Here is a 15,471-nt window from a genome sequence, read left to right on the forward strand (position 1 = left end):
AAGTGGTCGGGATCCCATCTACATATTCGCCAGAGATTGTCTGTCACCAAAGGCCAGGATTTCACTCCTCTGGTGGCTGCAACTGCCTCGCATTCTGAAGGGCCGCAGGTTCAGGATTCAGGACTGGATCCTTCTAACCACGGATGCAAGTCTCCAGGGCCGGGGCGCAGTCACTCAAGGGGAACCTTCCAAGGAAGGTTGTTAAATCTGGAAGCCGGCCTGCCGATAAACATTCTGGAACTAAGAGCCGTCTACAATGGACTTCTTCAAGCGGCCCATCTTCTGAGAAATCGGGCCGTTCAAGTGCAGTCGGACAATGTGACAACAGTGGCTAACATAAACCGACATGGCGGAACAAAGAGCAGTGCTGCAATGTCAGAGGTAACAAGAATCATCCTCTGGGCAGAAAAACACGCGTTGGAGCTGTCAGCAATCTTCATTCCGGGCGTAGACAACTGGGAAGCGGACTTCCTCAGCAGACACGATCTCCATCCAGGGGAGTGGGGTCTCCATCCGGAGGTGTTCACGAAATCAACAGATCTTTGGGGAGTACCTCAGATCGACATGATGGCCTCTCGTCTCAACAAGAAGCTTCGGCTGTATTGTTCCAGGTCGAGGGACCCGCAAGCAGTGGCGGTGGATGCCCTAGTGACTCAAGGGTTCAAGCGGTTCCGCAGGAGCCATGGGCACTTTAAGACTTTTTCAGAGTGTGAGCTGGCTCCTCCCTCTATGCCCCTCCTCCAGACTTCAGTTTAGAAAATGTGCCCAGGCAGACTGGTCGCACTCTAGTGGAGCTCTACTGAGTTTCACTAAAAGACTTTGTTAGGTTTTTTATTTTCAGGGAGGCTCTGGCAACAGTCTCCCTGGTTTGTGGGACTTAGGGGAATAAGTAGGAACCAACTTCCTAAAGAGTTTCATGGCTCTGCTTCTTGCTGTCAGGACACCATTAGCTCCTGAAGGGTACTGAACACTAGCTGCGGCTACGTGCTCCCTCCCACAGCATGCCGTCACCCCCCTAACAGAGCCAGAAGTCAGAAGACGGGTGAGTTGTATCACCGGAGATCTGCAGAGAGGGATCTCCAGTCATCATGACGGCTTAAAATACTGCACAGCGAGTGGGAACACTGCGCGATCATGCTATCCATAACACAGTGCACAGCAGGGCGTGGGAGGGGGGGGCGCCCTGGGCAGCATGAAACCTACTCTCACTGGCAAAAGGTGGCATACTTTGTGTTTACACTGTCCTACACCCCCGCCAGTATAAATATCTATTCTAAAAGCTGAAGAAAAACGTGCCATTACAGGAGGCATGGCTACTTCCTCAGGCAGCCAGCACACTGCTCAGCGCCATTTTCTCCCAGCAACTACAGGGCAAGAAACGCTAATCCTCCTCTCCACTTCTGAATCAAGTATCGGGGTGCAAAAAAAGGGGGGGGGGGGGGAGTGTAATTCGGTGCTATAATCTATTATTCATAGTATAAAGCGCTTGAAGATCTCTGTGTACAAAGTACGCGGCACAGGGATTTTTTCTGTTGGCGCTGAGTGGTGAGCTGGCAATTCCTTCTGTGTCTTTCTGACCGACTTTACTGTGGGTCTGTTCCCATTAAGCCCCGAAGTGTGTGTGGAGTGATTGTGCACGGGTGTGACATGTCTGAGGCAGGGAGCTCTTCCCCCGAGGGAGCCATTTTAGGGACACACAGATGTAATGTGGTGGTGCTGCCGGCACACCACGAGCCTGAATAGGTGAATTACGTGATAGTGTGAATCATATCAGTAAGATATTGGATAAGTCTGAGTCTCATGCAGAAACCTGGAGAAAATCCGTGGAAGATGTGATCTTTAATAGTTCTGCTCTTTCATCCACAGGGGACCCCTCTGGGTCACATAAAAGGTCATTTGCACATATAGTACAAACTGATACCGACACGGACTCTGATTCCTATGTCGACACTAGTGATTCCAGGGGAATAGATCGTAAATTAGCATGATTGTGGCTATAAAGGAGGTTTTAGTAGTTACGGAGCCCCCTCCTTTACCACAGGAGAAGGCTTACTTTTATAAAGAAAAGAAAATTAATGTGTCTTTTCCTCCATCTCATGAGCTAAAGAGTCTCTTTGAGGGAGTCTGGGCAAACCCTGAAAATTTCAGATTCCTAAAAGAATTCAGGTAGCTTACCCTTTCCCTGCAGAGGACAGAAAAAAGTGGGAGTCAACCCCCGTTTTAGACAGTGCCCTGTCACGGTTAACAAAAAAGGTGATTCTCCCTGCGCCTGGGACGGCTTCACTAAAGGAGCCGGTAGACCGCAAGTTAGAGACTACGTTGAAATCTATTGATGTGGCAAATGGGACACTTCTCAGGCCTACCATTGCCTGTGCGTGGGCGAGTAGTGCTATTGAAAAGTGGTCAGAAAACTTGTCATCAGACATTGACACAATAGATAGAGACAAGATACTCCTAACACTAGGTCATATCAAAGACGCTGCTGCGTATATGCTAGAAGGGGTTCACTACGGCTGGCCGGCGGTCGGGATCCCGGCGACCAGCATCCCGGCGCCGGGAGCCCGACCGCCGGCTTACCAACAGCTTGGCGAGCGCAAATGAGCCCCTTGCGGGCTCGCTGCGCTCGCCACGCTACGGGCACGGTGGCGCGCTACGGGCACGGTGGCGCGCTACGCGCGCCACACTATTTTATTCTCCCTCTATGGGGGTCGTGGACCCCCACGAGGGAAAATAAGTGTCGGTATGCCGGCTGTCGGGCTCCCGGCGCCGGTATACTGAGCGCCGGGAGCCCGACCGCCGGCAAACAGAAGACCACCCGCTAGAAGCCATGAGAGATGTTGGTCTCTTGGGATCAAGAGCCGCTACCATGGCAGTCTCAGCACGAAGGGTGTTGTGGATTCGCCAATGGAATGCTGACGCAGATTCCAAAAGAAATATGGAGGCTCTCCCGTACAAGGGTGAGGCCTTGTTTGGAGAGGGGCTGGATGCTTTAGTTTCTGCGGTTACCGCAGGTAAGTTGTCATTCTTGCCTTATGCTCCTGCACCGGCGAAAAAGACACATCACGCTCAGATGCAGTCCTTTCGGCCCAATAAATACAAAAAGGGTAAAGGTTCCCCTTTCTTTGCGGGTAGAGGAAGGGGGAAAGGAAAAAAGTCCACAGTGTCTCCAGGATCACAGGAGCAGAAATCAACCTCTGTGCCTGCCAAATCTTCAGCATGACGCTGGGGGTGGGGGCACGTCTGAAACTTTTCAGTCACTTCTGGGTTCAATCGGGCCTAGACCCGTGGGTCGTACAAATAGTGTCCCAAGGGTACAAACTGGAGTTTCAAGACGTCCCCCCCCCCCCCCCCCCCCCCTCCCCCCCCCCATGCCGGTTTTTCAAGTCGGCCGTACCAGCTTCTGTCCCAGACAGGGACGTGGTAGCAGCAGCAATACAAAAATTGTGTCAGGATCAGGTCATTGTCCTGGTTCCCTTGTTACAACAAGGAGAGGGGTTTTATTCAAGCCTATTTGTAGTTCCGAAGCCGGAAGGGTCGGTCAGACCAATTCTAACCCTGAAAAATTTGAATTTCTACCTGCAAAGGTTCAAGTTCAAGATGGAATCTCTGAGGGCAGTGATTTCCAGTCTGGAGGAGGGGGAATTCATGGTGTCAGTGGACCTAAAAGATGCCTACTTACATGTTTCCATTTATCCTCCGCATCAAGCTTATCTGAGATTCGTAGTGCAGGATTGTCATTACCAGTTTCAGACGTTGCCGTTCGGACTCTCCACGGCACCGAGGGTGTTCACCAAGGTTATTGCGGAGAATATGGTCCTCCTTCGACAGCAAGAAGTCAATATAATTCCTTACCTGGACGATCTCCTGATAAAAGCGAGATCCAGGGAAAAGTTGATGCAGAACATGGCACTCTCCCTGACAGTACTCCAACATCACGGTTGGATCATACATTTTCCAAAGTCACAATTGGAACCGACGACAAGATTGACCTTTCTTGGGATGATACTGGACACAGAAGTACAGAGGGTATTTCTTCCATTAGAAAAGGCTCTGGAAATCCAGAGAATGGTCAAACAAATTCTGAAACCAACAAGAGTGTCGATTCATCAATGCATTCGGTTGTTGGGAAAGATGGTAGCGGCCTACGAGGCCTTACAGTTTGGCCGATTCCATGTCAGAGTATTCCAGTGGGACCTATTGGACAAGAGGTCCGGATCCCATCTGCACATGCATCAGAGGATAATCCTGTCATCCAAAGCCAGAATTTCACTCCTGTGGTGGCTACACAGTTCTCACCTCCTAGAGGGACGCAGGTTCGGGATTCAAGACTGGATCCTGGTGACCACGGATGCAAGTCTCCGAGGCTGGGGAGCGGTCACACAGGGGATAGCTTCCAAGGAAGGTGGTCAAGTCAAGAAACTTGTTTTCACATAAACGTTCTGGAGTTGAGAGCCATTTACAACGGCCTTCTACAAGCGATACATCTTTTTCAAGATCAACCCGTACAGATCCAGTCGGACAATGTAACAGCAGTCACGTACATAAACAGTCAGAGCGGAACGAAAAGCAGAGCGGCAATGGCAGAGGTGTCAATGATCCTCCTCTGGGCAGAAAGACATGCAAAAGCTCTGTTTGCAATTTTCATTCCGGGAGTGGACAACTGGGAAGCAGACTTCCTCAGCAGACACGATCTCCATCCAGGAGAATGGGGCATCCACCAAGAAGTCTTCGCAGAGTTGACAGGTCTTTGGGGAATTCCTCAAATAGACATGATGGCGTCTCGTCGCAACAAGAAGCTTCAGAGATATTGTTCCAGGTCGAGAGACCCTCAAGCAATTGCAGTGGATGCACTAGTGTCGCAATGGGTGTTTCGGTCGCTATATGTCTTCCCTCCACTTCCACTGATACCAAAAGTTCTCAAAATCATAAGAAGAACAGGAGTTCGAGCGATCCTCATTGTCCCAGACTGGCCAAGGAGGGCTTGGTATCCAGATCTTCAAGAGTTGATCATAGAAGATCCTCGGCCTCTTCCTCTCCGCGAGGACCTGCTGCAGCAGGGGCCGTGCGTGTATCAAGACTTACCGTGGCTACGTTTGACGGCATGACTGTTGAGCGCCGAATCCTAGCCCGAAAGGGTATTCCCAAAGAAGTCATTTCCACTCTTATTCAGGCCAGGAAAGGAGTAACGTCTAAGCATTACCACCGTATTTGGAAAAAATGTGTCTTGGTGTGAAACCAAGAAGCCTCCAACGGAAGAGTTTTAGTTAGGACGTTTTCTCCAGGCGGGTGTGGATGCGGGCCTACAATTAGGTTCAATCAAGGTCCAGATTTCGGCTTTGTCCGCTTTCCTTCAGAAACAATTGGCCTCCTTTCCAGAGGTTCAGACTTTCGTGAAAGGGGTTATGCACATCCAACTTCCATTTGTGCCTCCTGATGCACCATGGGATCTTAACGTGGTGTTGCAGTTCCTTAAATAAGACTGGTTTGAACCTCTCCAAGAGGTCGAGTTAAAGTTTCTCACTGGAAAGTGGTCATGCTGTTGGCCTTGGCATCCACAATGCAGGTGTCTGAGTTAGGGGCCTTGTCTCACAAGAGCCCTTATTTGATCTTCCATGAAGATAGGGCTGATCTAAGAACTCGTCAGCAATTTCTTCCAAAGGTGGTTTCTTCTTTCCATATATACCAACCTATTGTGGTGCCAGTGGCTACTGACACCTTCGCTGCTTCAAAGTCTCTGGATGTGGTCAGAGCTTTGAGGATCTATGTCGCAAGAACAGCTCGGATAAGGAAAACAGAGGCTTTGTTTGTCCTGTATGCACCCAACAAGATTGGTTGTCCTGCTTCTAAGCAGACCATTGCCGCTGGATCAGAGGTACGATTCAGCACGCTCATTCTACGGCAGGATTGCCGATACCGAATTCAGTAAATACCCATTCTACTAGGAAGGTGGGCTCATCCTGGGCGGCTGCCTGGGGGGTCTCGGCATTACGGCTTTGCCGAGTAGCTACTTGGTCGGGGGCAAACACGTTTGCTAAGTTTTACAAGTTTAACACCTTGGCCGATGAGGACCTAAAGTTTCGTCAATCGGTTCTGCAGGGTCATCCGCACTCTCCCGCCCGTACTGGAGCTTTGGTATAACCCCATGGTACTGAAGTGGACCCCAGCATCCTCTAGGACGTATGAGAAAACAGGATTTTAATACCTACCGGTAAATCCTTTTCTCCTAGTCTGTAGAGGATGCTGGGCACCCAACCCAGTGCGTTCTTTACCTGCAGTAGTTAATTTGTTATAAATTTTTCAGCACGTTGCAGCAATGGTCATGCTCGTTGGCATGTGTTATGTTGTATGCCTTGTTGTGCGGCATGGTTGAAGTGTGAGCTGGTGTGAATCTCACCATTAACTTAGAAGTAAATCCTTTCCTCGAAATGTCCGTCTCCCTGGGCACAGTTCCTATACTGAAGTCTGGAGGAGGGGCATAGAGGGAGGAGCCAGTTCACACTCTGAAAAAGAATTAAAGTGCCCATGGCTCCTGCGGAACCGCCTATACTCCATGGTACTAAAGTGGACCCCAGCATCCTCTACAGACTAGGAGAAAAGGATTTACCGGTAGGTATTAAAATCCTGTTTTTCCCCTTATTGCAAAATATGATTTGCATAGTTCAAGGCTGGCCAACCTGCGGCTCCTCCAGGTGTTGTGATGCCACGCTCATCTAGAGTGCTGCTCTTCATTTTTGCAGCAATACATTGGTGGCGTACTAAGGCACAGGTGTGCCTAGATGCATCAGGTGTGCCTATGCGGCCGTGCCGCAGTCTGTATGAGCATGGCTACACCTGTATGAGCCCCAGCATGTCCTGCTGCAGTTTTAGCATTCTCTAATAGCAAAACTGTGGCGGGCATGCTGGGACTAATAGTTTCACAACATCTAGAGAGCCACCGGTTGGGCAGGACTAGTTTATCAGATACAAAAGTATGGCTGCGGAAAACACCTGGCGCCCAAATGAATTTTTCCTTATTTAAATAAATATTAAAAGAATACAACCCTCCAAATGGGAAGAAACGTCCACTCCTGAATTCTCCCAGATCCTCCTCTTAACGAGTATCCTAGTCAGGACAGCATATAGAACAGAGGGGAGAGGGGGGCCACATGTGTAATACAGTTTTAATACAACACACAATGACAGATGAAATACAATGAACACAAAGTGATGGTATCAAACATCCACGTGTGTGAGCCACAGAGGAAATGAATGCAACAATTACCAGAGCGATTGAGAACCCACAAAAAGTTCTCAATCAAGTTCTTAAGTACCAGATTCCGCCCGGGCAGGTGACTGGAAATACCCTGGTCCTTGGATCGGCATGCACCTCCGCTGGACACAGACCACTGGAGTCGTAGGAAGCCGACGCGTTTCAACTCCTTTCCGGAGTCTTTTTCAAGGCAGGATACCATCTTTCGTTTCCCTCTTGAGTATTTAACATGTTTAATATCCAATCGCATGCAGCGCTGTCTCGTTATGATACGTTTCTCCCGGTGTGTGTCCGCCGTCGGGTTACCATGGATACCGGAAGTGTGATTCCGTCACTTCCGCTCTCACGTCTCTTTGTATGTTACCAGGGCAACCCAGCGTATCAATGCGTCCGTCCGTGCACCATCCACACTTGGGTTGTCATGGCAACTAGATATCCACAACGGTCTTTCCTTGTGGTAGTTTACACTGGCTAACAGGCCGCTGTCAGGACGGGCCATATATAGCTCAGATGGACTCCAATGAATCATATCAGGTGTGCGCTTGAGAGTCCTATTCCAGTCCATATGACAACTTTGAGTAAATCACCAAAAGTCTAAAATATGTATAAAAAATAGTGCTAAATCATACAATAAAACATTTAATAAAAACAAATGATTTTAAAAGACAAGACAATGTTTATCCAGATAGTCAGCATTTATATGAACCACTTGAGTTCAAAATCATTGTTTAAACCCATAGGGTGCAAAGTATTCAATTCATATATAAAATTAATTTCGCTTTTAGCTAAAAGTGTATTGACATCCCGTTGTCGTGGTCCACATTTTACTACCTTAATAGCCCCAAATCTCATTATACCCCTTGTGGAGCTACTATGGTGTATCCTAAAATGGTTTGACAAGGCATGGGTTTCTAGACCTTTCTTAATGTTCCTACAATGCTCGCCAAGGCGAGTCTTAAGAGGTCTAGTTGTACGACCAATGTAAAACAGGTGACATTTGCACTCAATAAAATAAACAACATTTTTTATGTTGCAAGTGATGAAATCCCTGATCTTAACGGATTTTCCATTCACACATAGGGAATCTATTTTCTTTGTCCCATCACTGGGTACCTCTCGGCAGCAGATGCACATTCCACATCGATGGAAGCCCTGGGTTAATATACTACCCTCCCTCTTTTTAGGTGGTACATAGCTGTTGACCAGTAGTGTTTTCAGATTAGGGGCCCTTTTATAAATAAATGTCGGACGGTTAGGCAGCAATCCCCCCAAAACGGGGTCTTTCTTAAGGATGCTCCAGTTTCGTCTGACAGATTTTTCCAGGACTTTGTATTGGGAATTGTAGCCAGTAATAAAGGCCCATTCAAATCTCTCTCTATTTGATGTTTCTTTGGGTTTGTCCACAAGCAACTCCATCCTGTCAACTCTATCTACCTTTTCCATGGCTATATCTATATCGGCAGTTTTATAGCCACTTCTCTCAAACCTTCTTTTCAGATCTTGCGCTTGATCGGTGTATACCTGGGCCTCTGAACAGTTCCTTTTAACCCTTTCCAGTTGCCCATATGGAACTGAATCCAGCCAATTCGAATGGTGGCAACTTTCAGCATGTATATACATCTGGGAATCAGTATCCTTCGTATATGTACTCGTGGAGAGGATCCCTTCCTCTACTTTTAAGGTCAAATCCAAAAAATTTACAGTAACATTGCTAATGGTAAAGGAGAGTTCTATGTTAAGGTTATTGGAATTGAGATATTCACAAAAACCCTTAAGCTCTGATTGATCACCCCTCCAAATAAAAAGTACGTCGTCAATGTAACGTTTCCAGGACACCAGGTTCGCTCCGAATGGGTGGCCTGCATACACAGAATCAGACTCCCATTTGCCCATAAAGATGTTTGCGTAGCTCGGAGCGAACCTGGTGCCCATTGCCGTACCAACTTGTTGTATATAGTATTCCCCTTCTACTACAAAATAATTGTTAGTGAGGATGAACTGGATACCCTCTATAATGAACTGTTGTAAATTGGTCTCCAAAGAACTGGCACCCAGATAGGATGTAACTGCATCAATCCCTGCCTTGTGATCTATAATAGAATAAAGGGACCTAACATCGTCCGTAACTAGCACATACTCCTCCTTCCATGTTATGGTTGACAAAAAGTTAAGCAAATCCTTAGTGTCTCTTAAGTGTGAGGGATTGGTTAGCACCAGGGGTTGTAGAAAAAAATCAATATATTCAGAGAGGTTTGCAGTAACTGACTGGATGCCGGACACTATCGGACGTCCAGGGGGATTAAAAACGTCCTTGTGGACTTTCGGCAATAAATAAAGTGCCGGTACAACTGGTGTGGGGTTGAAGATAAACTTCTTTTCCTTTTCTTCTAAAACACCCAAACAGCAGAATTTATCGATAAGGGTCAGTAGATTTGTATTAAATCTACACGTGGGGTCTGACCTAAGTTTGGCATAAGTTCTCAGGTCTTTAACATGTGTTTCTAATTCCTTAATATATCTGTTCTTGTCCATAACGACAACACCCCCACCTTTATCGGCAGGTTTGAGTACTAGTTCATGGTTATTTTGCAAATCCCTTAGGGCCATCCTCTCCTTATATGAGAGGTTACATTTAAAACCACCTGGCTTGATCCCCCTTAAGTCTGCCTGTACCATCTCACTAAATGTATCAATGAAACTTCCTTTTACATGGGCCGGGAAGAAAACGGACTTGGGTCTGAAGGGAGTAGAACTCGCAACTTCAGCTATACCGAGTTCGCCCACTAGCTCTTTTGAGAGGAAGAATTTTTTTAGGCATAGTTTCCGAACGAACTTATGTATATCAACAAAAGTTTCGAATTTATTAACTGATCTTGCAGGGGCATATTTCAGGCCCTTCTCTAGAACATTTTCTTCATGCTTAGTCAACACGTGGGAACTAATGTTAAAGATTTTCACTCCCTTAGTGTTTGTTGTAGGGACACAAGCTCTGGGGTTGGTAGGCTCCAAGCTGGTGGATGCTGGGGTGGCTATAGGTAAATCATCTTTCCTAATTTTCTTCTTCCTTATTCTTTTCTTTTTGAGACGTCTCCCCTTGTTTTTACCACCCCTTTTCCCCCTGTGGGTCCCATGTTTTGTTACCTCGGTCTCTGTGTCCTTCCCCCAACTTCTAAAAAAGTGCCCCTATCCCGTCTCAATAGATCAAACCTATTACCATATTGTCTAGGAGGGGTATTGACAAAATCAGGTTAATCTCTCCTTCTATAGTCATCCCTCCATTTATTATCCAACCTCTCTGTACGATCCTGTCCACCTCGCTGTCTATTTCCCCCCCATTGGCGCTCCTGATACCTTCTCTGATGGTATCGCGGGGGTGAGGGGGTCCTTCTCTGTTGCGTATGTGGGGCTTCCCTTCCCCGGTACCCCTGTTCCTCTTCCTTCTGCCTATTTGGCTGGGGTCGATTCCGATAATACTGATTCCCCCTGGATTTTTGGGGTCTATGGAGGGATCTTTTGGCATCGAAGTCCCTTAATTTGTGTCCACCCCGTTTGTCGTCCCGTGTTATACACGGGTCGTCATATTCTTTTTCTTCAAGATCTAACGTTTCATCGGGGTCTTCTGTTTTTCTTCCTTCAGATGCCTTTGCGTCTTTCTTGTCTCTGATAAATTTCCTGATCTTTCTGTCCACAAGGAGTTTTTCATTCTTCTTAATATTAAGCTCGATTCTATTATCAAATTCCTTGTAGTCAGCAAGATCACAAAAAGGGGCTATTAGGTCTTTATACTTTTTAATTTCACCCTCTAACTCTCCAAGATCCCTCCTCCTCTCTTTTTAGAAGTTGGGGGAAGGACACAGAGACCGAGGTAACAAAACATGGGACCCACAGGGGGAAAAGGGGTGGTAAAAACAAGGGGAGACGTCTCAAAAAGAAAAAGGAAGAAGAAAATTAGGAAAGATGATTTACCTATAGCCACCCCAGCATCCACCAGCTTGGAGCCTACCAACCCCAGAGCTTGTGTCCCTACAACAAACACTAAGGGAGTGAAAATCTTTAACATTAGTTCCCACGTGTTGACTAAGCATGAAGAAAATGTTCTAGAGAAGGGCCTGAAATATGCCCCTGCAAGATCAGTTAATAAATTCGAAACTTTTGTTGATATACATAAGTTCGTTCGGAAACTATGCCTAAAAAAATTCTTCCTCTCAAAAGAGCTAGTGGGCGAACTCGGTATAGCTGAAGTTGCGAGTTCTACTCCCTTCAGACCCAAGTCCGTTTTCTTCCCGGCCCATGTAAAAGGAAGTTTCATTGATACATTTAGTGAGATGGTACAGGCAGACTTAAGGGGGATCAAGCCAGGTGGTTTTAAATGTAACCTCTCATATAAGGAGAGGATGGCCCTAAAGGATTTGCAAAATAACCATGAACTAGTACTCAAACCTGCCGATAAAGGTGGGGGTGTTGTCGTTATGGACAAGAACAGATATATTAAGGAATTAGAAACACATGTTAAAGACCTGAGAACTTATGCCAAACTTAGGTCAGACCCCACGTGTAGATTTAATACAAATCTACTGACCCTTATCGATAAATTCTGCTGTTTGGGTGTTTTGGAAGAAAAGGAAAAGAAGTTTATCTTCAACCCCACACCAGTTGTACCGGCACTTTATTTATTGCCGAAAGTCCACAAGGACGTTTTTAATCCCCCTGGACGTCCGATAGTGTCCGGCATCCAGTCAGTTACTGCAAACCTCTCTGAATATATTGATTTTTTTCTACAACCCCTGGTGCTAACCAATCCCTCACACTTAAGAGACACTAAGGATTTGCTTAACTTTTTGTCAACCATAACATGGAAGGAGGAGTATGTGCTAGTTACGGACGATGTTAGGTCCCTTTATTCTATTATAGATCACAAGGCAGGGATTGATGCAGTTACATCCTATCTGGGTGCCAGTTCTTTGGAGACCAATTTACAACAGTTCATTATAGAGGGTATCCAGTTCATCCTCACTAACAATTATTTTGTAGTAGAAGGGGAATACTATATACAACAAGTTGGTACGGCAATGGGCACCAGGTTCGCTCCGAGCTACGCAAACATCTTTATGGGCAAATGGGAGTCTGATTCTGTGTATGCAGGCCACCCATTCGGAGCGAACCTGGTGTCCTGGAAACGTTACATTGATGACGTACTTTTTATTTGGAGGGGTGATCAATCAGAGCTTAAGGGTTTTTGTGAATATCTCAATTCCAATAACCTTAACATAGAACTCTCCTTTACCATTAGCAATGTTACTGTAAATTTTTTGGATTTGACCTTAAAAGTAGAGGAAGGGATCCTCTCCACGAGTACATATACGAAGGATACTGATTCCCAGATGTATATACATGCTGAAAGTTGCCACCATTCGAATTGGCTGGATTCAGTTCCATATGGGCAACTGAAAAGGGTTAAAAGGAACTGTTCAGAGGCCCAGGTATACACCGATCAAGCGCAAGATCTGAAAAGAAGGTTTGAGAGAAGTGGCTATAAAACTGCCGATATAGATATAGCCATGGAAAAGGTAGATAGAGTTGACAGGATGGAGTTGCTTGTGGACAAACCCAAAGAAACATCAAATAGAGAGAGATTTGAATGGGCCTTTATTACTGGCTACAATTCCCAATACAAAGTCCTGGAAAAATCTGTCAGACGAAACTGGAGCATCCTTAAGAAAGACCCCGTTTTGGGGGGATTGCTGCCTAACCGTCCGACATTTATTTATAAAAGGGCCCCTAATCTGAAAACACTACTGGTCAACAGCTATGTACCACCTAAAAAGAGGGAGGGTAGAATATTAACCCAGGGCTTCCATCGATGTGGAATGTGCATCTGCTGCCGAGAGGTACCCAGTGATGGGACAAAGAAAATAGATTCCCTATGTGTGAATGGAAAATCCGTTAAGATCAGGGATTTCATCACTTGCAACATAAAAAATGTTGTTTATTTTATTGAGTGCAAATGTCACCTGTTTTACATTGGTCGTACAACTAGACCTCTTAAGACTCGCCTTGGCGAGCATTGTAGGAACATTAAGAAAGGTCTAGAAACCCATGCCTTGTCAAACCATTTTAGGATACACCATAGTAGCTCCACAAGGGGTATAATGAGATTTGGGGCTATTAAGGTAGTAAAATGTGGACCACGACAACGGGATGTCAATACACTTTTAGCTAAAAGCGAAATGAATTTTATATATGAATTGAATACTTTGCACCCTATGGGTTTAAACAATGATTTTGAACTCAAGTGGTTCATATAAATGCTGACTATCTGGATAAACATTGTCTTGTCTTTTAAAATCATTTGTTTTTATTAAATGTTTTATTGTATGATTTAGCACTATTTTTTATACATATTTTAGACTTTTGGTGATTTACTCAAAGTTGTCATATGGACTGGAATAGGACTCTCAAGCGCACACCTGATATGATTCATTGGAGTCCATCTGAGCTATATATGGCCCGTCCTGACAGCGGCCTGTTAGCCAGTGTAAACTACCACAAGGAAAGACCGTTGTGGATATCTAGTTGCCATGACAACCCAAGTGTGGATGGTGCACGGACGGACGCATTGATACGCTGGGTTGCCCTGGTAACATACAAAGAGACGTGAGAGCGGAAGTGACGGAATCACACTTCCGGTATCCATGGTAACCCGACGGCGGACACACACCGGGAGAAACGTATCATAACGAGACAGCGCTGCATGCGATTGGATATTAAACATGTTAAATACTCAAGAGGGAAACGAAAGATGGTATCCTGCCTTGAAAAAGACTCCGGAAAGGAGTTGAAACGCGTCGGCTTCCTACGACTCCAGTGGTCTGTGTCCAGCGGAGGTGCATGCCGATCCAAGGACCAGGGTATTTCCAGTCACCTGCCCGGGCGGAATCTGGTACTTAAGAACTTGATTGAGAACTTTTTGTGGGTTCTCAATCGCTCTGGTAATTGTTGCATTCATTTCCTCTGTGGCGCACACACGTGGATGTTTGATACCATCACTTTGTGTTCATTGTATTTCATCTGTCATTGTGTGTTGTATTAAAACTGTATTACACATGTGGCCCCCCTCTCCCCTCTGTTCTATATGCTGTCCTGACTAGGATACTCGTTAAGAGGAGGATCTGGGAGAATTCAGGAGTGGACGTTTCTTCCCATTTGGAGGGTTGTATTCTTTTAATATTTATTTAAATAAGGAAAAATTCATTTGGGCGCCAGGTGTTTTCCGCAGCCATACTTTTGGATCTTGTATTTGTTTGCCATTGTGTTTTTGGAGAGACACTCTTTTTGGTTGTGGTAGTCACGAGGCGGCCCTGTGCATGGTGGCGCAACACGTAAGATAACTTTTTAGCATAGGACTAGTTTATCAGTTGCCAGACTCGGAGTTCTGTTAAAACTCTAAAGGTGGGTACACACTAGTAGATATATCTGCAGATCAATTGATCGGCAGATATATCTATGTACGGATCGGGCAGTGTGCTGTGCATACACACTGCCTGATCCGTCGGGGGAGTGACGTCATGAACTGGGCGGGCGCCCGCCCAGTTCACCTGTCAATCACCGCCGGCCGCCGCAGCATGTGCTGCGCAGCCGACGCGATACGTCTGTAAACGACGGAGTTCACAGACGTATCGCCCGTACACACTGGCCGACGGTCCCGCGATGTATCGGCCGTTCAAGAGAACGGACGATATATCGACCAGTGTGTACGGGCCTTAAGGCTCAGACTATGCCAAGAACTTAGTCCAAATAATAATAAAAAAAACCAAAAAAAATAAACAAACCCTGGTCCAGCTGTGCCCACAGGACTCCAGCAAACATAATATATATAAGGGTAACCATGCTTAGGCACAGGTGACTTAATTAGTACCTCAGTCAATTTTATTTAACCATCTTTTCTCAGTCATGGATATCTTTAAAATCTGGAATGTTAGGGTGCTTTGAGAACCACGGTTAGGAACCTCGGGTATACTCTATTGATTCTGTCTGTACAGTGTCTGTGTGTCACTGTCGCAGCCTGGTTTTCAGTTATTGTGTGATCTTGGGAATGAACCTTCCAGATACACGTTGAATTTAGACTGCCTGTGCGCCATGACAGGAGGGAATCCAAAGCTGTCTTCCATGATATCATTAGATGCGGCCAGGCCAACAGGAACCACAGCCATGACCTCAGAACG

At 46.1% G+C, this 15,471-nt stretch overlaps 1 protein-coding gene across 1 annotated transcript in view; it reads left to right on the top strand.

The window, feature by feature from the left end:
- PTPN1 (protein tyrosine phosphatase non-receptor type 1) overlaps window positions 1-15,471 on the top strand; it is a 245,243-nt gene that overhangs the window by 209,090 nt on the left and 20,682 nt on the right. The window lies entirely within an intron of this gene.

This window comes from Pseudophryne corroboree, chromosome 3 (genome assembly GCF_028390025.1).
Source record: "Pseudophryne corroboree isolate aPseCor3 chromosome 3, aPseCor3.hap2, whole genome shotgun sequence".
NCBI lineage: Eukaryota > Metazoa > Chordata > Amphibia > Anura > Myobatrachidae > Pseudophryne > Pseudophryne corroboree.